We start from the raw sequence: 27,154 nt of genomic DNA on the forward strand, positions 1-27,154 counted from the left end.
AATATAAGAATTACAGCTAGAGATACAATTCATTGTATATAAAGCATCTAATCCATTTTGATTAAGTTATTGCCTTTGTCATGACCACTTCCCTGAGGCCTTTTTGACAGGTCCATCTGCATACATCACAAGACGAGGAGGAGGCATGGCTTTTGAACAGTGGAATGGCCGCCGGATGGTATTATCACACGCTGATCGGAGGATGGAGATCGCAACAGGGAGGATGGAGATCACCACAGGGAAGATGGAGATCACCACATGGAGGCTGCACAGGACACAGTTAGGCTGCACAGGGACACAGGACACATGCACATGCACTTGTACAGGACACAGGACACAGGACACGTGCACATGTACAGGACACAGGACACATGCACATGTACAAGACACAGGACACATGCACATGTACAGGACACAGGACACATGCACATGTACAAGACACAGGACACATGCACATGTACAGGACACAGGGCACAGGGCACATGCACAGGACACAGGACACATGCACAGGACACAGGGACACAGGACACATACATATGCATAGGATACAGGTAGGCTGCACAGGACACATGCACAGGACACAGTGAGGCATCCAGCTGTGGTTATTGATTCTTACTATGAAAGGTGTAAGGTTATCATTGGTGTACTCCAAGGTTCAGTGTTGGGGCCCTTCATTTTTAATACCTTTATAAATGATATAGGGTCTGGGATTAAAAGTACCATTTCAGTGTTTGTAGATGACATCAAGCTATGGAGTGGAATAACATCCTTACAGGATGTCTCCAACTTACAAGCCAACCTCAATACACTGTTTAATTGGGCAACTGTGTGGCAAATGAGGTTTAATGTTGATCAATGTAATGTTATGCACTTGGAGGCTAAGAATAGGCATATATCATACATACTAGGGGGAATACAACTGGGGAAATCATTAGTGGAGAAGGGTCTGGGTTTTTTGGTAGATCACAAGCTTAATAATAGCATACGATGCCAAGTTGTGCTTTCTAAAGCGAGCAAAGTCCTTTCTTATATTAAGAGAGAAATAGACTCCAGAGAGAGAGATATCATTTTGCCCCTGTACAAATCATTAGTAAGACTTCATTTGAAATATGCAGTTCAGTTTTGGGCATCAGTTCACAAAAAGGATATTGGGGAACTGGAGAAAGTGCAGAGAAGGACAACCAAACTGATACGAGCCTTGGAGGAGCTCAGCTATAGGGAAAAATTAGAGGAACTGAATTTATTCTCTCCTGAGAAGAGCAGATTAAGGGGAGATATGATCAACATGTATAAATACATAAGTGGTCCATATAGTTTACCCGGTGTTGAGTTATTCACAGTAATGTCATCACAGAGGACAAGGGGGCACTCTTTACGTCTGGAGGTAAAGAAATGTAATCTCCAAATACGGAAAGGTTTCTTCACAGTAAGAGCTGTGAAAATGAGGAATAGACTCCCTCAAGAGCTAGTTCTGGCTAGCTCAGTAGCTTGCTTTAAAAAAGGCCTGGCTTATTTCCTAAATGTACATAATATAACTGGATACTAATATTTTATAGGTGTAGCAGGCATGTTGTAATGCAATTTCTCCTAGAAATTAGAGACAGAGAGATGCTGACTGGTCCTTCCAGAAAAACTCAGAGACACAGAGCATACTGGGAAAAAGGGGAGTTTTAGGAAGTGCTGAGGGGATGGAAGAGAGGGAAGTACTGAGGTAAAAGAAAGAGAGAGTGCTGACAGGAGACAGAGGAGAGGAGATTGCTTAAAAGAGAGAGAGATACTAAGGCTCAAAAAGTCCTTTGGTGGGACACAGTGACACTTAACAGTGAGGAGAGGAGGAGTGTGTGAGGGGAAGGAACTGAGGTGCCAGAGTGAGGAGAGAGACACACACTGAAACCAGGGCCTGTGTGCCCCAACAGAGGAGGAGAGATATCCTGAAACCTGGGAAAAGGATAGATGTGAGGAGAGTGAGAGAAAAATGCTGTGAGAGGGATTTTTGAAGCTGAGGGGAGAGAGAGACACACACTGACACCAGAGAGTATATGACCTATTATTAAGGAGGGAGAGCTGTCTGAGGAGAGTGGGCTGAAGTACCAGCATCGGGCTAAAAGAGAGAGAGCCATCTAAAGGAGAGAGAGCGATCTAAAGGAGGGAGAGCTGTCTGAGGAGAGCGGACTGAGGTACCAGCATCAGGCTACAGGAGAGAGAGACACACACTGTCACCAGAGAGTGCGTGACCTATTAGAGAGAGAGAAAGCCAAGCCTTTCCAGAGACTGCCAAGAGAGAGTGTGGTGAGGTGACCAGACTGTGTGGTGGAACTCCACCAGAGAGAGATAGAGACATTTTTCCTGAGACGACCGGGAGAGTGCTGCAAGAAGATAGAGGGGAGCCAGGATTGGTGTCATCCACACATTCCGCCACCGTTAAGCTCAGGAACCCTGATCAGTGACCCAAGCAGCACCCAGCCCAGCAGAGACGACGCACGTCAGTTCAGGGATCGCGATATCCATCCAGGTATCGGGTCGGCCGTTGCCTCTTCACCTTGCAAGTTTTGCTACCAGTCATCTCGATTGGCCCTCAGAAGGGGATCCAGTGCCTTACAACATCGCTAGGTGCATTGGGAGCCTGAACCAGCACCTGGGATTATCCTTGTGTCATCGTACAGAGGATTGGTGAGAGGGTATTAAACCAACATCCTTCTTGACACTATACTGACACTGCATGCAGACACCAATTTCCCTTTTTAGTGTCACGGGATGCTTGTTTGGAACTGCCATCTCTAGTAGTTTGCCCTTTTAAATCTCTACCTAACGGAACATTCTAGAGGATTACTGCTCCATGCAAGCTTGTTTAAAGCTACTCTTTTAAAACAAGGCCTCCACTGTTTGCTAGCAGAAGACACTAGTATTCTTCACCTCAGGACCTGCAACATTACAGAACTGTGCTTACTGTACTTGTGTAACCCTTTTCTTTTCATTGTGTGTTTGCCTCTCAAAGGTGTTTGTGGCCCAGAAGGAGCTGAGGAATTGACAAGTCTTCTCTCCTCCCTCTCAGCGCCTGTGTTAAGGGCATATAGATTATTGCCCTTTCTATACCTGCAGTTGCTAAATATTAAAGGTTGTCTTTTCTAATGTATTAGTTATTTGTAGCAAGGTTTAACAGTGTTGTATGTTTCCATATACTTTAAACCATGCTAATATATTCAATTTGTTTATCACTACCAGGTGTGTGTCTATTTTTGGTGATAATCACAGCCAGGATAACGGTATTTACTGCATTTGTCCTTAAATGTGTTTGCAGTAAGTTTATTTAACCAGGTGTGTCAGAGGGGCTGAGGTCATTCTTGGAGTTGAGGGGGAGATCAGAGAATCCAAATTCACCAAGCGGCCCCTTTGGGGGTGCCACTACACGTGGGGGCTCATCCGGGATCCTCTTTTCTACTAGCAAATCTCCAAGAAAACACCCCAAATAGAGTCAAGATGGACCCTGTCACTGCAACCCAGTGGTGTGAGAAGGGAAATGGTGAATGGGAGTCAAGTTTTGTAATCGACATCCCTGGGGTGGGCTGGACTGAGAAATGGATCAGTCAAGCTGTGAAGACACTAGTCCCAGATCAGAAGGCGTGGGTGATAGACATCAAACCAGATCAAGAGAACTCCTGCACGTATGCCCTGATGGAGTGGAGGAAAGGGATTCCCTACTTGTTTCAAAAGGGCCAGTGTATGGTTGACTGACAATGCCGAAGCTCATCTGATCCGGCTGAATGCATTGGATGTGAGTCCAGAAAGTTTGGGCCAAAAAGCATCATAGGAAGACGCTACCCCACCGGCCTCTGTAGCAATGATAGGACCAGAGTTTATTGCTGCCTTGGGAGCCTTCATGGAAAAGTGTCAAAAGAGTAACCCTACATACACTGGGTGTGTATATAGAAAACTGAGGGCTTTTTCAGGAAAGCAACCAGTGCCAGCTGGAGAGGACCGCTTTGAGGAGTGGCTGGAGCAAGCCACTCAAGCTTTAGATGAATGGGACATTCCAGAGGCCCAGAAAAAACAGAGACTTACTGAGAGCTTAAGGGAGCCTGCCTCAGAAGCCATTCTTAATTTAAAACTCAGCAAACAGGATTGTACTGCTCAGGACTACTTGAGTGTTCTGCAAGATGTATTTGGGCAAACAGAAAAGGCATCTGACCTTATGTATCAGTTTGAACATACCTATCAGAATGAACGGGAAAAGCTATCTGACTATATGAGGCGTCTGGACAGGATAATGCACCAGGTATTACTAAAAAAAGGGCTTGGATCCCAGGACAGTAGATGAGGTTCGGGCACAACAGGTCTTGAGGGCAGCTCAACCCCTAGACCCTATCAGAATCCAGCTGAAAACTCGAGGAGATGGAGGAATCCTAAAGTATCCTGACCTAATCCAGGTTGTAAGAGAAGAGGAGGCCATGCTGGAAAACAAAAAGGGGACCCAGAAATCAGAGCCTGTTGCTGGAGTTAGAGTAGCTAGTGTGATTAATGGCAACACATAGATAAAGCTTTTAAAAACCCAGGTGTCACAATTGATGGAGATGATAACTCTACTGACAGCCGGAACCACTGTCTCACCTGTTGGGGAAGTCTCGGAGTCCAAGCAGTCTGCAAACCCTATGGCTGTCCAGGTCAAGAAGCCAATGAATCGAGGGGTTTGCTTCAACTGTCTCAGCATAGGGTGTATGCCTTTGGTTGGGGTGTCAGACTTCAATACAAGAGCAGTTAGCAGCCTTATGACAAGGTCAATGTTCGTTCCTATTATCAGAGAACTCTTGTTGGCTCCTGATGGGTGAGGGCATACAACGGCTAAGGTATCAAACGTTTCTGTTTGTTTGGTCACAGAGGGGTCAAAAATCAACTTGACCGATAAGTATGGAAAATGTTGGGTTCCAATACCCCATATTTCCAGTTCCTCCAATTTCTGCAGGGGTAAGTGTTTGAAGTGCCGTTTGTAAAAGACTCTATATAGCAGGGTATGTGGAGGAGTGGGCCACTAACAACATGTTTGTTCAAGCCCACCAAAGTCTGAAACCCAGCATCCAAAGCCAGTGGGAAACTTCAGAGGGCTCTGGTGAAGGAGCCAACCAGGAGCTCACCTACAACAGTTAGCTCCATATTCAAAGATGCAAAGAAACCGCAGTGGAAGCCAAAATGTTTACAAAGGGCCCCCGCTGCTGTTTCTGAGCGACCATACAACCCTCTCTCTTCGACCTCAGGTGCCCAGTCACCGAGAGTAGATGCACATCACCCCATCTGGGGCCCAACGGAGAAGCAAGCAAAGCCAGAAGTTCATCAAGAATTGGGCACGAATACAGATGACAGGACAAAATAACTACCCTACTCCTGGTAGATTCCCTAACAAACTTGTGGGACCTTCTCCCATCGTGTCAAATCAAGTAGAAGGCATCTATACTAAGGCACTTCTGGACACGGCGGTGCAAGTTATCCTGCTATATAGAGACTTTTACGACTGGCACCTCAAACACTTACCCCTGCAGAAATTGGAGGAACTGGACATATGGGGTATTGGAACCCAAAATTTCCCATATGATGGATACTTACCGGTCAAGTTGATTTTTGACCCCCCTGTGACCCAACAAATAGAAACGTTTGATACCTTAGCCATTGTATGCCCTCACCCATCAGGAGCCAACAAGAGTTCTCTTATAATAGGAATGAACACCAATCTTGTCAGAAGGCTGCTCACTCCTCTTGTATTGAAGTCTGAAACCCAAACCGGAGGCATACACCCTATGCTGAGACAAGTGTATCAGCAGCTAGTCGAAGAACAGAGAGCCCCAGCTGAAGGAGTGGGAAAGATTTGGCAAATGGATAGAAGTGAGAAGATACTACAACCTGGAAAGGTGGTGTGTCTACAAGCTTCAGTCAAGCTCAATTAGGAACAACCGGGCCCCTTTGTTGTCCTTGACGCTGACTGCCAGGGAGAGCACACGGGAGTGGAGGTAATCCACCAAAGTCATATCAATTAGGGCTCTGCAACAGAGTCGTGGGAGGATCCCTGTCAGCATCCGGAATGTTATGGCCTCACCATTGAAACTGTGAGCCCGAATGCTGTTAGGACAAGTAAATCCAGCCACCCCAGTCTCACCATCTGATTTAAGGTAAGGAAAGATGGAAGAAATCTCCATAGAACAGTTTTACTCACAAAACACCACACTATCACCTGAGTGGAAAGAAAAAGTCAAAGTCCAGCTCCTGAGATGGCAGAATAGGTTCTCGAAAGATGAGTTTGATGTGGGGTGTGCGAAAAGTGCCCAGCACAGGATTCACCTTCAGGAAGACAGGCCATTCAGGGAAAGAGTCAGATGGATCCCTTTGGGGGACCTAGAAGATTTACGTGAGCAGCTGGCAGAATTGAAGAGATCAGGCATCATCAGGGAGTCTAGGAGCCCTTATGCCTCCCCCATAGTGGTGGTGCAGAAGAAAAATGGGTCCCTGAGGCTGTGCATCAATTATCGGACGCTCAAAAGGAGGACCATCCCTGATCAGTACCCCACTCCAAGGATAGAAGATGCCCTACAAAGCCTGTTGGGGGCGCAGTGGTTAAGCATGCTGGGCCTGAAGAGTGGGTACTATCAAATCCCCATGCACCCTGAGGACAGGGAAAAAACAGCTTTTATCACCCCAATAGGGTTCTTCGAGTTTGATAGGATGACTCAAGGTCTGTCTGGTGCCCCAGTAAGGTTTCCAGAGACTGATGGAGAAGACAGTAGGGGACATGAACCTAATTAAAGTGTTGGTATATCTGGACAATATCATCGTCTTCGGCAAATCTCTCGAAGAACATGAAGAGCATCTGGAGAAGGTTCTGAGGAGACTACATGATGAGGGATTGAAGCTGTCCCTGGAAAAATGTCAGTTTTACCAGCCTTCAGTTAATCACCTCGGCCATGTTGTCTCTGCTGAAGGAATAGCTACTGACCCCCAAAAGCTGGAAGCTGTCACCTCTTGGCCAATGCCTACCAATGTAACTGAGCTTAGGTCATTCCTGGGATTTTGCTCATACTACAGGAGATTCATTGAGTGATTTGCTAGAATAGTCCGTCCCCTTCATGAGTTACTGAAGAACAAGGATGAGAAAGATGACCCAGACCTAACAAAGCCGGTCAAACAACATGGAGGCCCCAGGAAGCCTCAGGAGTCAATCCAATCCAGTGGACTGACCCGTGTGAGCAAGCCTTTCGGCAGCTGAAGTGGAGTCTAACAACTGCTCCTGTTCTGGCCTATGCCAATCCAGCCAAGCCATATGAGCTCCTTGTTGATGCCAGTCAAGATGGGCTTGGTGGGGTACCGTATCAGGAGCACGATGGACGCCTGTTGCTTATGTGAGCTGAAGTCTTACACCTGCTGAGAAAAACTACCCTACTCTCAAGTTGGAATTCTTGGCTCTGAAGTGGGCAGTGGTGGGCAAGTTGAAAGACTACTTGTATGGTGCAGACCTCGTGGTCAAAACTGACAACAACCCACTCACGTACATACCACAGCAAAACTGGATGCCCTATCAGGGTTCTGCTTCAGCCTAAAATACCACCCAGGAATTTGGAACAGAGTTGCTGATGCCCTGTTGAGGAGACCCTATGACTTGGGGATTGCCTCTGAAGAGTGGACTCAACTGACTCCAAAAGGGATACAAGCCTTGTGTCAGGGAGCGGAACATCAGGCCAGAGGAACAACTGGGGCAAAAGCCATCGGAGAATCAGTGGCAGGTATCTCCAAATACTACTGTGATTTGTCCCAGGTCAGGGATAACAACCTGCCTAAGCTTTCAGATAGGGACTTAAGAAAGGATCAGATAGCAAATCCCCTCTGTAGTTTAAATATACTGCTCTATAACAGACTCTCCAACAGGAGCATGACTAATACACAAGGAATGGGATCAACTGCAGTTACGCAATGGGGTGGTCTACCGAAGGGGTCCCTCAGATGATCCTGAAGATAAGTGGCAGCTATTCTTGCCGAGAATGCATATAGAGACAATGCTGACTGCCTTACATGACAATCATGGACACCTAGGGTCTGAGAATACATTCAAACTGGTGCAAGACCGGTTCTATTGGCCCTGTATGCGGGCTGAAGTTGAGGGATACTTTTACTCCTGCATATGGTGTATACAGAGGAAAACTCTGCTCCACAGAGCTGCCCCAATGGGCCATCTTCAAAGTCAAGGACCACTGGAATTAGTGTATATTGACTTTCTGTGCCTGGAGCCTGACTCGAGTGGACAGTAGGGATGAGCCGAACACCCCACTGTTCAGTTCGCACCAGAACTTGCGAACAGGCAAAAAATGTATTCGAACACGCGAACATCGTTAAAGTCTATGGGACACGAACATGAATAATCAAAAGTGCTCATTTTAAAGGCTTATATGCAAGTAATTGTTATAAAAAGTGTTTGGGGATCTGGATCCTGCCCCAGGGGACATGGATCAATGCAAAAAAAAGTTTTAAAAACTGACGTTTTTTCGGGAGCAGTGATTTTAATAATGCTTAAAGTCAAACAATAAAAGTGTAATATTTCTTTAAATTTCTAACCTGGGGGGTGTCTATAGTATGCCTGTAAAGGGGCGCATGTTTCCCATGTTTAGAACAATCTGACAGCAAAATTAAATTTCAAAGGAAAAAAGTCATTTAAAACTACTCGCAGCTATTAATAAATTGCCGGTCCAACAATACACATAAAAGTTCATTGATAAAAACGGCATGGGAATTCCCCACAGGGGAACCCCAAACCAAAATTAAAAAAAAATATGACGTGGGGGGTCTCCCTAAATTCTATACAAGATCCTTCAGGTCTGGTATGGATTTTAAGGGGAACCCTGTGCCAAAATTTAAAAAAAATGGCGTGGGGTCCCCCCAAAAATCCATACCAGACCCTTATCCGAGCACGCAACCTGGCAGGCCGCAGGAAAAGAGGGGGGGATGAGAGAGCGCCCCTCCCCTGAACCATACCAGGCCACACGCCCTCAACATTGGGAGGGTGCTTTGGGGTAGCCCCCCAAAACACCTTGTCCCCATGTTGATGGGGACAAGGGCCTCATCCCCACAACCCTTGCCCGGTGGTTGTGGGGGTCTGCGGGCAGGGGGCTTATCAGAATCTGGAAGCCCCCTTTAACAAGGGGACCCCTAGATCCTGGCCCTCCCCCTGTGTGAAATGGTAAGGGGGTACAAAAGTACCCCTACCATTTCACAAAAAACTGTCAAAAATGTTAAAAATGACAAGAGAGAGTTTTTGACAAATTCCATTATTTAAATGCTTCTTCTTTCTTCTATCTCCTATCTTCTGTCTTCTATTTTCTATCTTCTATCTTCCTTTGGTTTCTTCCTCCATCTTCTTCTCCTTCTGGTTCTTCTGGTTCTTCCTCCGATGTTCTCGTCTGGCATCTTCTTCCCTTCTTCTCCTCGCTCCGCTCAAGTCCCTGTGTGTCTGAGGGGGCGGGGTCACTGGGTGGCCCCGCCCTCATTATTTAAGAACCGTCAGAAGAGGAGAAGCGTCACACAGTGGGAGCCTCCCTCCATGTCATCATGGATGCGGAGCGGCCCGAGGAGAAGAAGGGAAGAAGACACCATGGAGGAAGATGCCAGACGAGAACACCGGAGGAAGAACCAGAAGAACCAGAAGAAGAAGAAGATGGAGGAAGAAACCAAAGGAAGATAGAAGATAGAAGATAGAAGAAAGAAGATAGAAGATAGAAGAAAGAAGAAGCATTTAAATAAAGGAATTGTCAAAAACTGTCTCTTGTCATTTTTGACAGTTTTTGTGTGAAATGGTAGGGGTACTTCTTTTGTACCCCCTTACCATTTCACACAGGGAAGGGCCGGGATCTGGGGGTCCCCTTGTTAAAGGGGGCTTCCAGATTCCGATAAGCCCCCCGCCTGCAGACCTCCACAACCACCGGCCAGGGTTGTGGGGATGAGGCCCTTGTCCTACCCCAAAGCACCCTCCCAATGTTGAGGGCATGTGGCCTGGTACGGTTCTGGAGGGGGGGCGGTGCTCTCTCATCCCCCCTCTTTTCCTGTAGCCTGCCAGGTTGCATGCTTGGATAAGGGTCTGGTATGGAATTTTGGGGGGACCCCACGCCATTTTTTTAATTTTGGCGTGGGGTTCCCCTTAAAATCCATACCAGACCTGAAGGGTCTATAGACACCCCCCAGGTATGAAATTTAAAGGAATATTACACTTTTATTGTTTCACTTTAAGCGTTATTAAAATCACTGCTCCCCAAAAAACGTCCGTTTTTAAAACTTTTTTTTGCATTTATCCATGTCCCCTGGGGCAGGACCCAGGTCCCCAAACACTTTTTTATGACAATACCATGCATATAAGCCTTTAAAATTAGCACTTTTGATTTCTCCCATAGACTTTTAAAGGGTGTTCCACGGCTTTCGAATTTGCCACGAACACCCAAAATTGTTCGCTGTTTGGCGAACTGGCGAACAGCCGATGTTCGAGTCGAACATGAGTTCGACTCAAACTCGAAGCTCATCCCTAGTGGACAGGGAATTGTTCTGGTGGTGACCAACCACCTTACCTGGTATGCCAAGGTATTCCCAACTAAAGATCAACAAGCATCTACAGTGGCCAAAATTCTGGTAGAGGAGTTCTTTTGTCCACTACGGCCTACCTCAATGCATTCACTCTGACCAGGGGAGAGACTTTGAGAGTAGACTCATTAAAAGACTGTTAGACTTGTTAGATGTTCAAAAGTCAAGAACCACCCCCCTACCACCCTCAAGGGGATCCCCAGCCAGAACGCTTTAATCGCACCCTCCTGGATATGTTTGGGACTCTTACGGCTGAAAAGAAACAGCATGGCAGGCACATTGCAGCTTTTGTACATGCCTATACTAGCACTGAAAACTATGCCATGGGCTATTCACCATATAGGCTGATGTTTGGTAGGGAAGCTTGACTGCCGGTGGACTTTGCATTTGCCACCTCTTTAGATCATACCTCAATGGTGTCACACAGAGGATATGTGGACACCCTAAGGAAGATTCTGGAGACAGCATATGAGAAAGCCCAGGCTGCATTAGACACCCGGGGCCACCAAAACAAGCAAAACTTTGATCCAAAAGTGAGAGTACATGATTTGCAGTCTGGTGACAGAGTGTTACTGAGGAACTTTGGCATCCCTGGGAAACACAAACTGGCTGATTGGTGGAAGTTGCAGCCCTACATCAACTGCAAGCAGTTGCCAGGACTGACAGTATACCAGATTCACCCAGAATAAAGAACAGGCCCACTAAAGACCTGGCACCAGAATCATCTGCTACCTTTATCAGAAGCTGTTCATATATCTTATCAACAAAATCAACAGCCTACTCAAACCACCTCTCAGGAATCAACTTCAGTAAGCAGGTCCCAATCCATGCAACCAAATATAGATGCAGAAGACAGTAAGGATAAAGAAATGGGCATGGACTGACTGTGGCAGTCTACACTGTCAGAGACTGTCACTCCCCTTTCTCCCAGAGAAGCAGATGCGGTAACCCTGAGGCCTGAGGCTCCGGAGTTCATCCCACAGAGAGAACCCTTGGCAAGCCAAGGAGACTTTCAGAGTTCCCCAACTGTAGAGGACATAGAAGCTCCTCAACTTTCTGCAGCATCAGAGGAAGAGGCTACTTTACCCAAAATGCCTGAGCCCAAAGAGCAGAGAGGAAATCGAACAATTCACCCACCAAAAAGGCTGACATATGATACTTTAGGAGAAAATTCTGAAGAAGCGATCCTCACAGCTCAGAGGACACACAGCCTGCCGACCCTTCTCAATACAGATTTAGTGGAGGGCGACTCCAACTCACCCCCTGGCACATCTAGGTGGGCCATCCCAATATTGGTGGCTTGTGGGCAAGACAACCTCACTTTTTATGACAAATGGTAGGAGGTTCCCTTGCCAGGTTCATACGTGCATGCCAAATGCTTGTTTTCTTACATGTGCTAACCTGTTTTTGCCTCCCATTGTATTTTGAAAGCATGTAACAGGTTGTGGACATTATATGTTGATAGACTCTGTCCTTCCTTTGGGGACTAAAGGTTCTTTGGTGTGGGAGTACGTAGCAGGCATGTTGTAGTGCAATTTCTCCTTTTGGCCACAAGATGGAAACAGAGAGATGCTGACTGGTCCTTCCAGAAAATCTCAGAAAAACACAGAGCATACTAGGAAAAAGGGGAGTATAAGGAAGTGCTGAGGGGATGGAAGAGAGGGAAGTACTGAGGTAAAAGAAAGAAAAAGTGCTGACAGGAGACAGAGGAGAGGAGATTGCTTAAAAGAGAGGGAGGTACCAAACTCAAAAAGTCCTTTGCTGGGACACAGTGACACTTGACAGCGAGGAGAGGAGGAGTGTGTGAGGGGAAGGAACTGAGGTGCCAGAGTGAGGAGAGAGACACATGCTGACACCAGATACTGTGTGCCCCAACAGTGGAGGTAGGATATCCTGAAACCCAGGGAAAGGAGAGATGTGAGGAGAGTGAGAGAAAAATGCTGTGAGAGGGATTTTTAGAGCTGAGGGGAGAGAGAGACACACACTGACACCAGAGAGTGTGTGAGCTATTATTAAGGAGGGAGAACTGTCTGAGGAGAGTGGGCTGAGGTACCAGCATCAGGCTAAAAGAGAGAGAGCTATCTAAAGGAGAGAGAGTGATCTAAATGAGGGAGACCTGTCTGAGGAGAGCGGACTGAGGTACCAGCATCAGGCTAAACGAGAGAGCCATCTAAAGGAAAGAGAGCGATCTAAAGGAGGTAGAGCTGTCTGAGGAGAGAGGACTGAGGTACCAGCATCAGGCTAAAGGAAAGGGAGACACATACTTACACCAGAGAGTGTGTAACCTGTTATAGAGAGAGAAAGTCAAGCCTTTCCAAAGACTGCCAAAAGAGAGAGAGTGTGGTAAGGTGACCAGACTGTGTGGTGGAACTCCACCAGAAAGAGAGAGAGACACATTTTTCCTGAGACGACTGGGAGAGGGGAGCCAGGATCGGTGTCACCCACACATTTTGTTTCACCATCGTTAAGCTCAGCTCAGCAGAGACGACCCATGCCGTTTCAGGGGTCAGAAAATCCATATAGGTATTGAGTTGGCCGCTGCCTCTTCACCTTGCGAGTTTTGCTACCAGTCATCTCGATCGGCCCTCAGAAGGGGATCCAGTGCCTTACAACATCGCTAGGAGTATCAGGAGCCTAAACCAGCACCTGGGATTATCGTTGTGTCATCCCACAGAGGATTGGTGAGAGGGTGCACACCCAACATCCTTCTTGACACCATACTGACACTGCATGCAGACACCAATTTCACTTGTCCTAATGTATTAGTTATTTGTAGCAAGGTTTAACAGTGTTGTAAGTTTCCATATACTTTAAACCGTGCTAATATATTCAACTTGTTTATCACTACCAGGTGTGTATCTATTTTTGGTGATAATCCATAGCCAAGATAACGGTATTTACCGCATGTGTCCTTAAATGTGTTTGCAGTAATTTTATTTAACCAGGTGTTTCAGAGGGGCTGAGGTCATTCTTGGAGTTGAGGCAGAGGTCAGAGAATCCAAATTCACCAAGCGGCTCCTTTGGGGGTGGTGCTACATAGGTAAAGTTGATCCAGGGAATATACTATCTTTCTCATCTTCCTATTCCTTTCTTTTCTCCTAGTGTGTGTGTGTGTGTGTGTGGGGGGGGGCACTGTGGCAGGCTATGTTATCTCTCATTAACATACAATGCATTAGTTCAGTTTCTAAATCCTAAAAACCCTGTTAGGGCAGACAGTGTTCAAATGTAGTTTACAGCTGATAATGAAGATTTGTGAACACAGTATAGGCATGGTTAATTATGTTACATATTACTCCACAGCCCTCTCCTAAAAATTAAAAAACAGGGAGAGCAAGTAAAAACCTAAGTAAAAAGCCCTTAAAAAAGGTAACCGGTCATTGTTATTTTTTTTATGCTATGTTAATGGGAACATGTAACAAATATAGAGTAGGTGTTATCCCAATTTTGCTGCAAAAGTGGAAATACACTTTAAATTGTTTCTCCTAAGGGCATATTGGTTAGATAACAGCATCAACATCGACAACAACTGGAAGTAGACTGGGGGGGATAATCAAGATGTTGAAAATAAAGATACACAGGCTGGGATGGATTAGTCAGTGATATGACCTGTGCAAATATGAATCCTGAGGTGACAATGGCATGGGTATATAACTGGTCACAAGCCAAGAGAATTGCAAGGACCTTTAAAGAAGAATGACGCGCAGACAATTATCTTGTACTTGAAACCATGAATCAAACTGTTATTCTTGTGAACTTGTAGAAACCATTTGCTGTATTCACATCAAAAAAAGGTTTTCTCAGACATCTCACTTAAGGCCTGCATATGTTAGGGAAGTTATACTGAAGTACTATAGACAACTATTTGCATATTTTGCATATTTTTCAGAAAGAAATACTTGTAATATGTACAATAAATAGCAATGTATGCTGTGGCTTACAGTTGGTTGGTATGGAGCCCTAAGAAAATGATATGTAGATGGCTACTACTAAAAAAACTTTGATCAGAGGCAGGTGTGGTTTGTGGTAGTTTTTTTTAGTTCCATTTGCAGGGCCGATCCTAGCCGGGGTGCACGGGGTGCAGTGCACCCGGGTGCCACAGAGATGGGGGCGCTGAGTGCTCCCCTCCCTCCTCCTCTCCTTGTCCGTAGGTGGCTCTCTCCACCGGTCACCGCCACCGCCGGTCACCGCCGCTGCTGTGCCCATCCCCCTCCCTCCTCCTGTCAGAGGAGGAGAGCGAAATAGCCAGAGACCAGAGCAGCTGTCTCTGTGTGCAGAGAGAGACCAGCTGCGGCTGTGCAGTGATGTCACAGGGGGGGCGGTCCGAGCCCGACCCCGATGTGTTCCACTTCTCCTCCTGTGTATAACTCCTGCCTGCTGCCCAAGCCTGACATGCTCTGTTCTCCACCTGGGCGGTGCGGCTGCACACCATCCTCTCCTCTCCAGCTGCCGCCCAGGTGTTTTTAATTAGCCTAATGAAGGGGGGGTCTGTACTAATGTAGGGGTGGTGATTTGTCCTGGGGGTCTAAACTAATGTAGGGGGGAGGTGATTTGTCCTGGGGTCTGTACTAATGTAGGGGGGGTGATTTGTCCTGGGGGTCTAAACTAATGTAGGTGGAGGTGATTTGTCTTGGGGGTCTGTACTAATGTGGGGGGTGGTTTGTCCTGGGGGGGTCTATACTAATGTAGGGGGGTGATTTGTCTTTGGGGGTCTAAACTAATGTGGGGGGGTGATTTGTCCTGGGGGTCTGTACTAATGTGGGGGGTGGTTTGTCCTGGGGGAGTCTATACTAATGTAGGGGGGATGATTTGTCCTGGGGGGTGTAAGCTAATGTAGGGGGGTGATTTGTCCTGGGGGGGTCTATACTAATGTACGGGGGGTGATTTGTCCTGGGGGGTCTAAACTAATGTAGGGGGGTGATTTGTCCGGGGGGTCTGTACTAATGTGGGGGGGTGGTTTGTCCTGGGGGTCTATACTAATGTAGGAGGGGTGATTTGTCCTGGGGGGTCTGTACTAATGTGGGGGGGAGGTTTGTCCTGGGGGGTCTATACTAACGTAGGGGGGTGATTTGTCCTGGGGGGTCTGTACTAATGTAGGGGGTGGTTTGTCCTGGGGGTCTATACTAATATAGAGGGGGTGACTTGTCCTGGGGGGGTCTGAACTAATGGAGGGGGGATGATTTGTCCTGGGGGTCTAAACTAATGGAGGGGGTGGTTTGTCCTGGGGGGTCTGTACTAATGGAGGGGGTGGTTTGTCCTGGGGGGTCTGTACTAATGGAGGGGGGGTAGTTTGTCCTGGGGAGTCTGTACTAATGGAGGGGGGTGGTTTGTCCTGGGGGGGTCTGTACTAATGGAGGGGGGTGGTTTGTCCTGGAGAGGTCTGTACTAAGGGAGGGGGGTGGTTTGTCCTGGGGGGGTCTGTACTAATGGAGGGGGTGGTTTGTCCTGGGGGGTCTGTACTAGTGTGGGGGGGTGGTTTGTCTGGGGGGGTCTATACTAATGGAAGGGGGCAGGTGGTTTGTTGCGGGGGTCTGTACTAATGGAGGGGGGTGGTTTGTCCTGGGGGGTCTGTACTAATGTAGGGGGTGGTTTGTCCTGGGGGTCTGTACTAATGGAGGGGGTGGTCTGTCCTGGGGGAGTCTGTACTAATGGAGGGTGGTGGTTTGTTCTGGGGGGTCTGTACTAATGGAGGGGGGGTGGTTTGTTCTGGGGGGTCTTTACTAATGGAGGGGGGTGGTTTGACCATCTCTTGTAACATGTCTGCAGTCTCTGACCATCTCTTGTAACCTGTCTGCAGTCTCTGACCATCTCTTGTAACATGTCTGCAGTCTCTGACTATCTCCTGTAGTATGCCTGCAGTCTCTGACCATCTCTTGTAACATGTCTGCAGTCTGACCATCTCTTGTATCATGTCTGCAGTCTCTGACCATCTCTTGTAACATGTCTGCAGTCTCTGACCATCTCTTGTAACATGTCTGCAGTCTCTGACCATCTCTTGTATTATGTCTGCAGTCTCTGACCATCTCTTGTAACATGTCTGCAGTCTCTGACCATCTCTTGTAACATGTCTACAGTCTCTGACCATCTCTTGTATCATGTCTGCTGTCTCTGACTCTGACCATCTCTTGTATCAAATCTGTAGTCTCTGACCATCTTTTGTATTATGTCTGCCGTCTCTGACCATCTCCTGTAGTATGTCTGCAGTCTCTGACCATCTCCTGTACCATGTCTGCAGTCTCTGACCATCTCCTGTAGTATGTCTGCAGTCTCTGACCATCTCCTGTACCATGTTTGAAGTCTCTGACCATCTCTTGTAACATGTCTGCAGTCTATGACCATCTTCTGTATTATGTCTGCAGTCTGACCATCTCCTGTACTATGATTGCTGTCTCTGACCATCTCCTGTACCATGTCTGCAGTCTCTGACCATCTCCTGTAGTATGTCTGCAGTCTCTGGCCATCTCCTGTACCATGTTTGAAGTCTCTGACCATCTCTTGTAACATGTCTGCAGTCTCTGACCATCTTCTGTATTATGTCTGCAGTCTGACCATCTACTGTACTATGATTGCAGTCTCTGACCATCTCCTGTACTATGTCTGGGGGCTCTTTCTAACAGATTCTCTAACAGTACATCAGAGAGGCTCCGCTCCAGGTCTCATTAGTGTAAGCTCTTCCTGTATTTTCTTTATTGTTAAAAGATCATGGGAGGATCCAAGGGTAACGAAGAGTTCTTAGGGGAACATCTCTGTGTTTGAGTCGTTGCCATAGAAACATTTGTAAAGGGGAGGAGTTGGTAAGATGACCACGCCCACGTGGGGGCGCCAGAAATATTTCTGCACCCAGGCATCTGTGATCCTAGGATCGGCCCTGTCCATTTGCTATAGAAAAAGGTGTGCCTGATACTCCCTGATTAGTTCCTTTGGTCCACAGGCTTTGACACCAAAAGAGAATGTATAGCGTTTTCCATATGTATTTATTATCTTTTGGACCAAAGGATAACATTTAAAAAATATTGTTTCTTTCTCATCCATTGAGGGGACACAAAAAGCATTTAACATTTGGGTTATACTGTTGCCTGCAGACAGATTGGATGCTGGCAAATAAAAAAAAAACTGTATGCAAGTCCAGGATAACCCCTCATACTACTGGTATGTCTCAGTTTTTTGCTAGTGTCCTAGAAGAATGGATGCCTTCTCTTCAGCTCTGATGTGTGAAAGTTAAACCTATTTTTGCTAGCATCTTTTCTTCTTGCTCTTCAAGATTTTTCTTCTTCACTCAAAACTTTTAATGCTAGAGCTTGTCTCTTCCATTACAACTATCAAGAAGAACTATCTTCAGCCTTGCTTTTGGACTACAGAGTCCAGAACCCACTAAGATGGACACTGTGGGGATGGCCTGGAAGTGACCTTTGGGCACAGAATTTCTCAAAGTGTGCTTTTCAGACTCTGTTCTAGTAAAAATTAGCAACAGAGTGCTCTTAAGGTCCAGGTTACTGGCATTGCATTGGTATTTGCCCTATGACTGCCCTATGAATGCCATGTTTTCCACTGGTTTTCCTGTGGAAGGGGTTAACCTGGTGGGCACCTGCTGGCTGTAGTGTCAAGCATGTGTTTCTTGATTTGCTTCCCACCATATATGATTGAGAAAGCACCCCCCCACTGATTTTCCTTCTTGCAAAGAGCCACATGGACTCCAGTCCATTCCTGCTCTTTTTCATACATATGCATAGAATGCAAATCCATGAATTGTTTGATCCATATGGCCTTTTAGGAACAACTCTTTGTATCTACTCTTGATGCCATTAACAAGGATGCTACTGGTGGCAAGAGCCCCCATCCTCTTCAGACAAAGAATCCTAAGAAACAGCAAAGTTTTCTACCTCTATATCTGTCAATAAACATCTAGTTTATTTCTCCACTTCCGCCTCACAGTTTGACTCACAATCCAGAAAAAAGGTTTGGGACTACCAAATCCAAAGTCTACCAAATCCTCAGACAAGCCTTCCTTGGAATAGAAGTGCTTCACCACTTTCCAGAGTGGGGGGAATGTTTGTTAACATTTGTGGACACTTGGCATCTCAGATGTTTGAGTTCAGGAAGAGGTATTCCAGGGCAAAAAAAATGAATTTTGCTCCCTTCCTTGATTTATCATCTCTAAAACTTTCTGATTCAACCCATAGAATAGCAGACGTTTATTCTACCCTCTCAGGTCTGCTGGCCAAAGGTGTCATTACCACAGTTCCTGTGGAAAACAAGGTTTTAAGGGTTTTACTCCAAGTGGTTTATCATTCCCAAACTGAAAGGGATCATCTGCCCCCTCTTGGATACTCATTTGAGCTGATGAAATCCAGCAGGTCTGTCACCACCTTCCTTCAGCATGGAAACTTTGAGGCTTCTCTAGACATTAGGGACCTGTCCCCATTTTTTCATCAAGAGGATTCTCTGTGTCTCTAAACTACCAGTTCATGGCCCTGCCCTTCAGCCACTTGTCTGCACCTTGACCATTCAACAAGATGCTAGCCCAGTTATTAGCCTTACTGCATTCCAATGGTATTCCCATTGTGGCATACTTAGATGTCCTTTTGTTGAGGAAAGGGTGGATTAGTTTGGATGGATCCTGAACCTTGATAAATCAGTGATGCAAAGAACAACTAGTCAGTACTACAGGAGACAGAGACTCCTCATAATTATGAATCTAAATCGATGGTCCCCCCAAAAAAAAAGCTGCTCCTCTTTTTTCTGAACAGACTTGGGAAGAACCCAACAGTAGGGAACTCTGCAACATAAAAGCCTTGCTACCCACTTCAGTTTAGGGAAATCCACAAACCAGGAACTGAAACAAAGAGAGAGGGCGCACCAGCCCAGTGCATTATTGTAATACTCTTTATTATAGAAGAAATAAAATCCAATGTACTCACAAAGGTGAACAAATACAGGCAGGAAATCAATCCAGGCCCAATGCTTGAGTGCTGCCCATCCACAGGGTTGTAGCTTACTGCCTCAAATTAGGAAATTCACCCCTAAAAAGAGGAGGGGTAAAAACACACAAAATGGCATGCTAGGAGGATTACCTTAATTGAACAGCAATTCAACCCAATTAATTGGTTAACCAACTTAACCATACACAGAAAGATGGTGTGCACAACAACCATATAAATATGTACAAAAATATCATGATTAAGTAAATAAATTAATAATTTAATATAATATTTGCTACAATCAGTTAATGCCTTATGCGAAATATTAAATTGCATAAATAGAAAGCATAAAAGTAACTAAAAAATAACATAACATGAGAAAAAAAGCAATTACACCAACAACTGAATTCATTCATACCTCCTCAGTGGAAACTAATGGTGTCTGGTTACCTACATCTATGCATAAAGCTATGCTAAATAGCCACTCTATGCCCAGCAATATCGTAAAAAACATGCCTATAAACGGTGTATATAAGGGGCGTGGCCTGGACATGGCTGTGTGAAGACGTGTGTCTGAGGAGCTCCCGGCCCGGCCCATCCTTAATGGCTTTAAAGCAGTAATTTCTCGCCTAGACAACTCGGCATGTACTCCGCTGAAAAGCGGAGAGGCAGACACACAAAACGAGTACCTCCAAAGACACTACGGAGTGAAGACATCCAGCAATTTCTACTAAACAGCTCCGGAGCCTCTCCAGGTCTCAAGATGGCGGAGGCCACGAGGTCCGACCCTCATGGAGATCGCCTGCCACTGATCTCCTCCACGTCTACCCAGACATCAATACAAAATACCTCCAACATGGACTTCACCATACCTGCAATGTTCCGATCAGGAACACAAGAACACTCACAGGCACCGCTGACCCTGAGAGGATGCCAAATTGAAAGCGATTCTGCAGGCCCTCCCAACCAGGAACGATATAGAAGAAATAGTGAACAAACTGGAGGCATCCCACAGACAGGAGATAGAGGTAGTACAGCAGGAGGTACAGGTTTTGCATGACCGGATGGACACAGGAGAAACGTCGGTGTCAGTGCTGGAGAGATGGATCTCAGCAGTTGAAGCCTCGTGCACCACCCAAGCAAACACGATTCTAACACAGCAACTCCGGTTAGAAGAAATGGAAGACCGCAGCAGATGGAACAATTTGCGTCTGAGAGGCCTTCCAGAGGCTACGGGCACAGTGGACCTAGCGGTAACTATCATGGCGATCTTCCGAGACCTGATGGGGGAACTGTATCCAAACAGCCTCTCCTTTGATAGAATACACAGAGCCTTAGGACCCCGATCGACAGACCCGGAGAGACCGAGGGATGTCATATGCAGGATCCATCAATATGCCCATAAAGAGACGATACTTCGGGCAGCCTGGGAGAAGGGCAACATGGAGTTTGATGGAGCCTGCATACGGATCATGCCGGATCTGTCTAGATCAACGCTGCAGAGAAGAGCTTTTTTGAAACCGGTACTGGAAGCAGCTAGACGGTCCGGAATCACATATCGCTGGGGATTCCCCATTTCAGTGACCTTTAAAAAGACACAACATTCATTCACCCTCCGGACCCCGACAGACCTTCCGGCTCTATTCACATTTATGGAGATCGAACCATTCGAAGTACCTGACTGGCTCCAGATGCTGCAACCTTACAATCCCCGCTCCGGATCATCGCACCTGCGGAGAACTCGGTCACCGAGGCCACAGAGGAACCGGAATAGACCGAGATACAACTCTGCAGAGGCACCAAGAGAGGACTGAACTACCACGGCTGGCTGGTAAGCTGAGAGGACTCGCCTCCTCATAGAGATGACTCCATTCACAATTGATGTCCACCCACATGTTTCCTCCGTCCCTGACTAACCTGGCCCAACTGTGTCTATCCTTGAGGTTTTCTGTTTTTAAAAGGTTTTTTTTTTGTTTTTTTTTTCACTGGGTTTGACTTTGCCTACAAGGTGGGGGTGGTTTTCTTATAACGGGGACTAATCCCTCCTAAAATTGTCCACCGGCTGATGGGAAGCATTGGGGAGGGAGAATCACCATTGAAATGTAGCGCTATACAGCCAAGAGGCACAGCCTCACATATACAGGCTTAGAGAGTGAGAGGAAAGGACTTCAGAGAGCAGTCAACCTGACCCCTCCTCTACATGGTCTCCCACATGCAGTACTCTGGGGACAGAACTGAGACAGGGAAGGAACAGTAAAGGAATGGAGGAGGGATGATCCTTATCCTATCAACATTGGACCTCAGGTGAGCTAAGCATGGATAGACTTGCTTGGTTGTCTCCCCCCCATCTCACAAGACTTTAACCGGATATATGCCCTTATACAACATCTGTTTTGATATTCCCTCTTCTAAGCTAGGGGGGGAAGGAAGGGAAAAAGAGAAAACTTTGGGAACAAAGGAAACTTTGACCAACGAAGAAACAGAAAACAAGAAAAACAGTAGAGGGGTATGATAATGCCCTGGCAATATTGTTTTATATAGCCTTACAGATATAGAAGACACTTGACAGGCGCTAGACAAAACTATCTGTATAGGAACCTGGTCACTCTCTTTATCCCGGTTGAATGATTGTTTTGCAAGGTTGAAATAATGGTTAATGTTTAAAGTTATTCTACACAAGGGAATTTCCCTACACCTGTAGAACATGTGAACACAACCTAGCTAGTAGAGTAAACAACCAGAGAAAACTCTAAGACAGATACTTATAGAGAAGCTCTATCTCAGTTTCGTTAGAAGTTGGGCAATTCAGTGAGAAGAAGGCACTAGCAATCTAGAGCAAGGAAGAAGAGGGGAGAAGAGTAAGCCCCCACTCCAACACAGTTGACACATGATCGCCTCACTACACACACACAGATGCAGGGACTTTAGTAGCTGGGCAATGCAGACACATCATCCCTAGATAGCAAGCAGGTATGGGGTATGTTAGTCCCTCCCCTACCGAATACTTCACGACTAACTTGAAACATTAGATAAACATAAGATAGATCACAGGACGGGCAGTGTTTATGAAAGGAGGATCTGGGAGGACACGCTACTTGAACTAGGAGATGTAATCTCAGCGGTATTGTTATGTTCTTTTTTCTTGTTTATACAGTTATGCATTTTGTTGTACTTACTGGTATTCACATGTCTACTGAGAATAGATTTTTCACTTACGTTACCAAGCTGGGTGGGATGGGTTGTGCCGGGAGGGCTTCTCCCAGTCATCTCCTACCTCTTCCCCAGTAGGACGAAGCACATCTCTTGGTACATACCAGAGAAAGCTTCAATACACACTGTTTGTGTATCTGTATTTTACCGAAAGGACAGGATAGTTACACTGTCTGACACTCGCCGTTCCTTTTTTGACGGCATTCACCTTAGTCTTAAATTTTCTCTTCTTACTATTTCTCTCCTACTTCTTGCTAACTTTCTATCTTTTCTTACCCTACCCCACTCACCCCCTCCTCCACCTAGCTTTGGATTCTCCACTCTCGCTAGCCAAAGACAGGGAGAATGTGGACACTATAACCATTTATTCCATAAACGCGAGGGGCCTAAACATACCTGAAAAGCGACGAATGCTCCTAAACCTATCTACCTCAAAAGTCGTCAATTCCCCCATGTATACCATGCTACGAACGCAACCACTAAATCTAAAGGAGTGTCAATACTAATTGCAGGGACGGTGCCGCGGATATGTAGTGACATACAGACAGACCCGGAAGGGCGGTACGTATTTGTCAAGGGAACATTAAGAAATACACAGGTCACCATAGCCACAGTATATGCCCCCAATGACAGACAAGACACATTCCTACACCGTACTTTGAAGCTACTTTCAGACTTTCAGGAAGGTCAATTGATCCTAGGGGGTGACTTCAATATGCCTCTCAACCCTGTGGTTGATACCTCTTCAAATGCCTCCTCTTTGCGTGCGAGTACCCTTAAGAGGATAACAAAAGACCTTCATAATGCCCAACTGATAGATATCTGGAGACTGACTCATTCGGGAGAAAGGGACTATACTTTTTACTCGAACCCACATAAAGTATACTCGAGACTGGACTACTTTTTTATTCCCCATAGACAGTTAAAAGGCTATCCAAGCAGTGGAGATAGGCAGTGCCACCTGGTCAGACCACGCTCCTATTACCATGCGTTACTGCCTATCGTCAAATTGGAACACCAGATCCAAATTTTGGAGACTTAATGAAAGTCTACTGCAAACACCAGAAGTCCTGACAGATATTGAGAATGAACTGCGACACTATTTCCGGACAAATGACATTGACAACTGCGACATGGGCATCTTATGGGAGGCGCACAAAGCCGTGATGAGGAGAGTGTTCATCAAACATGGAACGCGTATCAAAAAAGAAAGAGAACACTTATTGCTGGAACTTCTTCAGAAGATTCAGGCTACAGAAACAAAACACAAGACAACACCGACCACATCCCTAGAGGCAGAACTGATGACACTAAGAAAACAAACAGTGGAGCTATTACAATATAGGGCCAAAGCAGCACTACAAAGATGTCGTAAACTCTCTTACGAATCAGGGAATAAATGTGGGAAATTGCTTGCCAATGCGGTACGGAATCTAAGACTTAACACATATATCCCTCAGATAATAGACAAATCAGGGCAGAAGAAGAATACACCAACACAGATTACGGGGGAATTCAGAGACTATTACACCTCTCTCTATAATCTTCCTGTTAGACCGCCCAATGACACCAAAATAAAGGAATACATCTCTGCATCTCAGATTCCCCAACTAACACCAGAGAACAGAGCAGAACTAGAAGAGCCCATCACTTTAGAAGAAATACAGCAGGCAGTGAAAGGCATGAAACCAGGCAAAGCTCTGGGCCCTGATGGACTCACCCTGCAATATTATCAAATCCTACAACCTATCCTAGGCCCTTATATGGTGCGGCTATTTAATGACCTAAACTATGGAGTCTCCTTTCCTAGAGATACGCTGAGGGCACACATTTCTATAATACTAAAAGAAGGCAAAGACCCAGCTGCTTGTGGCAGCTATAGGCCCATCTCCCTACTAAATGTGGATCTTAAAGTATTCACAAAAGTGTTAGCCAATAGATTAACCCAATTCATGCCTGATCTAATTCACATCGACCAAGTAGGATTTATCCCCGCAAGAGAGGCACGGGATAACACCACAAAAGTACTAAATCTTATTCACATAGCTACCCAACAGAAGACCCCATGCGTCTTTCTCAGCACAGACGTTGAGAAAGCATTCGACCGTGTCAATTGGGGCTTCATGTCAGCAGTACTCAAACAGATAGGCTTAGGGAGTAAAATGCTACAGTGGATCTCGAGTATATACACTATACCTACGGCTCAAGTCAAGGCAAATGGGATTCTGTCGGATCCCTTTACAATAGCCAATGGTACTAGACAGGGATGCCCACTATCGCCGTTGCTATTTGCCCTATCCCTTGAACCTTTTTTGTGCACAGTTCGCACGAACCCGGACATATGGGGGGGTAACGGTAAAGGGTACTCAACATAAGACCTCTGCATATGCAGATGACCTCATGTTCTCCCTATCCAATCCAATGATCTCAATACCAAATCTTCTCAGGGAGTTCGATAGATATGGAGCCTTAGCTAATTTGAAAATAAACTTTGACAAATCGGCCGCGGTGGGAATAAATATCCCTCCAGGCAGAATGAACTCATTGAAGTCACAATTTAAATTTAAATGGTCAACGGACTCTCTTAAATATCTCGGTACTCTGATCCCAAACGACTTAAAACGTACCTTTGACCTCAACTTTCCACCCTTACTGACTGAGACCCGTTTACTGCTACAAGACTGGCGAAAGGGACTTCACTCATGGTTCGGCAGGTGTAACCTGCTTAAAATGTCGATACTCCCAAAGTTCCTGTACCTGTTTCAGGCCCTCCCAATTAAAATCCCACCTAAATATTTTGAACAAACACTCTCATTATTTACCCGATTTATTTGGGCACAATCAAGACCTAGGCTACGTAGAAGCTACTTAACACTGCCTAAAAATCTTGGAGGAATTGCCCTCCCAGACCTGAAAAAGTATTACACAGCTGTTCATTTTGGACGAATAATTGACTGGAACCGTCATTATAAAAACAAACTGTGGACACAATTGGAACAGGCACAGACCGAAACCACACTAAAAGGAGCAATCTGGTGTTATGACCAGATCTCCCCACAGTTAAAGTCCCACCCAGTCATCGGTACCACCCTCCGGATTGGAGCATCCACGATGTCCGCAAACCTCTTATCCACTAATGACTCCCCTCTTTATCCCATACTTGGCAACCCTGCCTTTACGCCTGGTCTGGAACAGGAAGGTTATAGGACATTGACATCATCAGGAAAAGACAGAGCAACACATTTTCTAATAGATAATGCCTGGCCGTCATTACAATCCCTTATGGATGCTAGAGGTCAATTCAAATTGCCATTTTGGGAAGCTTTAAAGCTACATCATTTTCTACACTCAATCCCCAATCCAACGCACTTTAATCGGGACTTGACGACCTTTGAAGACTACTGCAGGGACGAGGGAGTTTTACCCCAAGTTTTATCTAAGATGTATATCTTGCTTAACACCCCAGTAGAACAACCAGACTTGACATACATTAAAAAATGGGAAACAGACCTACAATGCCAGTTTACAGACACTCAAAAACAAACGATAATCAGATTCTCCCTGAAATCATCCATATGTACAAAGTCTCAGGAACTCAATTATAAAATATTGACCAGATGGTATTATACCCCCGTCAGACTTCACAAGATATTCCCTAGTTCCTCAGATAGATGTTGGAGGTGCCATTCTGCCGTGGGAATGCTCCTCCACATCTTTTGGTCCTGCCCTCTGTTGCAGCGCTTTTGGACAACAGTCCGAATGATCTCCCAGAAATTTACGGAATATCCGATAAATGACAATCCAGCTTTCATACTGCTGCATGTCTCTTCTATTCCGCCAAAGAAATATAAAAAATCAATAATACAACACTTACTAAACGCAGCTAAATCTTGCATTCCACTATTGTGGAAAAAAACTTCACCCCCGACTGTGGGAATGTGGCTGCGCAGAGTGGAGGAGATTAGGAGATTGGAGGACTTAGTCCTCACGGCACAGAATAAGCAGGAACAACACCTCAGGACCTGGACACACTGGAATATATTTATATATTCAGATGAAGGGCAGGCTATGCTAACGACTTGACCATATACTAATAAGGAAGATATTCCAGCTGAGGGACCTGGAGACACTAATTCCACAGAACACCCTCACACTACCCCCCCCACACCTCTCTTCCCCTCTTGTATTCCCCTCTATGACCTTTTCTCCTTCTCTCTGTCTCTCCTTTTCTCATCAGTTCTTTTTTATTATTCTTTCCACTGGAATTCTGGTGATCCTAAGCTGAGATCATTGCATATTACTGCACTGAATTTGACTGAAAGGAACACAGGATTCTACCAGACATAAAAGTATACAGAAGCAATACTCAGAATTGGTTACAGTATGCTCAGTTACAGTTACCATATGTTTTCTAATATCTAACATAGGTACTAAGT

This window comes from Aquarana catesbeiana, linkage group LG10 (genome assembly GCF_042186555.1).
Source record: "Aquarana catesbeiana isolate 2022-GZ linkage group LG10, ASM4218655v1, whole genome shotgun sequence".
Lineage (NCBI taxonomy): Eukaryota > Metazoa > Chordata > Amphibia > Anura > Ranidae > Aquarana > Aquarana catesbeiana.